This window comes from Martes martes, assembly GCF_963455335.1.
Source record: "Martes martes genome assembly, chromosome: 4".
Lineage (NCBI taxonomy): Eukaryota > Metazoa > Chordata > Mammalia > Carnivora > Mustelidae > Martes > Martes martes.
The window spans coordinates 85,663,323-85,665,735 of record NC_137891.1 but is presented as its reverse complement, the minus strand read 5'-3'; the positions used below and the strand labels follow the sequence as shown (position 1 = coordinate 85,665,735).

Sequence of the window (2,413 nt, the reverse complement as noted above, 5' to 3'; positions counted from 1 at the left end):
ACAAAGCCTAAATACAAAGGAAAGTTGTAGAAGGTTTGTGAAGGAAAATCTTCAGACAAAGAATTTTAAGTGTGGTCACGACAGACTAAGATTGAAATGAATTTTAAAAAGACACTGGTATATATAAAAAAAAAAAAAAAAAAAAAAAAAGACACTGGTATAGAAAGCTGGTTTTCTCTCTGTTCAAAAGGACAAAGTTTTCTTCGGTTAATTGATCTGCTGTTAAGAAGAAAATGTAAAGAGTTGTTTCCTCTTTGCCTGTCCAGAAAAACCATTTTCTGTATTTTGCCTATATCGGGTCTTTAACATCCCTAATTATATTTAGGCACATGCTTTAAAACTTTCTAAGATTTTAACAAGTGTTGACAAGATTTAAATTATAAATGAAGTCCAGTCGCATTTCCATTGGCTCTGGACGACCCACCTGGAGGCCCTCCTTTTTCTCCTCTGCCAAGTAATGGCTGCCCCCAAGATCCAGGGGGCTGCTGCCAGAGGGGAGGAGGGCAATCATAGCAAAGTTGGGGGTGTCAGTTATGAGGACAGTAAGGATTGTATCCTGGAGCTGCTTTCCCTGCCAGAAAGTCCAGGTGGCACCACTGCCTTAGAAGGTTCTCCATCTGTGCCTTGTATTTTCTGTGAAGAACATTTTCCTTGGATGAACAAAACAAACTTCTGAAGCACATGATTATTGAACATAAGATGGTCATAGCTGATGTCAAGTTGATTGCTGATTTCCAAAGGTACATTTTATATTGGAGGAAAAGTTTCACTGAACAGCCCATTACAGATTTTTGTAGTGTGATAAGAATCAGTTCCACAGCTCCCCTTGAAGAACAAGACAATTACTTTTTGTTATGTGATGTTTTACCAGAAGATTGACTACTTAGAGCAGAACGTCAGAAACATAGACTGTAAGAAATTCTGGAACAACAGCAGCAAGAAAGAAATGATAACCATTTTCATGGTATTTGTATGTTTTGCAATGAGGAATTTTTTGGGAACAGATGATCTGTTCTTTTGAACCACATGGCCAGAGAACATGCTTTCAACATTGGATCCAGACAACATTGTAAACTGCAATGAATTTCTATGCACATTACAGAAAAAGCTGGACAACTTGCAGTGCGTGTACTGTGAGAAGACCTGCAGGGACAAAAATAAACTTAAAGATCATATGAGAAAAAAACAGCATCGGAGGATTAATCCTAAGAACAGAGAATGTGACCGATTTTATGTCATCAATTATTTGGAATTTGGAAAGTCGTGGGAGGAAGTTCAACTGGAAGATGATCGGGAGTTGCTAGACCATCAGGAAGATGACTGGTCTGACTGGAAAGAACACCCTAACTCTGCTGTCTGCCTATTTTGTGAAAAGCAAGCAGAAACCATTGAGAAATTATGTGTCCACATGGAGGATGCTCACGAGTTTGATCTCCTCAAAATAAAGCCAGAACTTGGATTAAACTTCTACCAGTAAGTAAAACTGGTCAATTTCATCTGGAGACAAATTCACCAATGTAGATGTTATGGCTGCCATGTGAAATTCAAATCCAAAGCAGAGTTAAGGACTCATATGGAAGAAGCTAAACATATGTCACTTCTTCCTGAAAGAAAGACATGGGATCAACCAGAGTATTATTTTCCAACCTATGAAAATGACACTCTACTGTGTACACTGTCTGACAGTGAAAGTGACCTGACAGCTCAAGAACAAAATGGAAATATTACTATCATCAGTGAAGATATATCTAAACTGTGTGCTTTGAAACAAAGCAGTATTTTGAACCAGTTGCTACTACATGAGGGCTTGAAAAACTAGAAGAAAATGCCATAGAAAAACTAGAAGAAAATGCAACGTCTCATGTTTTTCTCTTATGAGACAAACTCAGAAAAATAAGGATTAGTCCTTGGTGAAATAAAATTTTAAACAGTACTTTGCAAAAAATAAAATGAGGACTTTTTGTATTTTTGGCTATAAAGTTTTACTATGTAATCATTATAAATGATCTCATTTCATTAGACTCAATTATCTATAATAAGGAAGTCATGTGGGGCACCTGTCTGGCTCATCTGATGGAGCATGTGACTCTTGATCTCAGGGGTCATGAATTTGAGCCCCACATTAGGTGAAAAGATTGCTTAAAATTTTTTTTCCCTTTTTTAAATAAAGGGGACATGTAAATCACACACACACAAAAATAAATTGTAAATAAAATCTCTTTAACTCATTAGGCTTTTCCTTGGTATGTTAAGTTACTCAGGAAGTACTGCTAAACAAATGATAAACTCTGGGTTACATCTGGGTAAATGCTATAACTATTCTAGAGATTCTATGCATTTCCTAAAGTTTTAATGTTTTGATAGATCATCATTTGATATTGTAATTATTGAAGTGTTATATGTCAATGGGTCG

General features: G+C 36.4%; 1 pseudogene across 1 annotated transcript; it reads left to right on the top strand.

The window, feature by feature from the left end:
- The first annotated feature begins 457 nt into the window (after positions 1-457).
- Positions 458-1,819, top strand: LOC308341804 (zinc finger protein 277-like; annotated as a pseudogene). The gene has a single exon. The product of its transcript is annotated as a zinc finger protein 277-like (transcript).
- Positions 1,820-2,413: the final 594 nt, after the last annotated feature.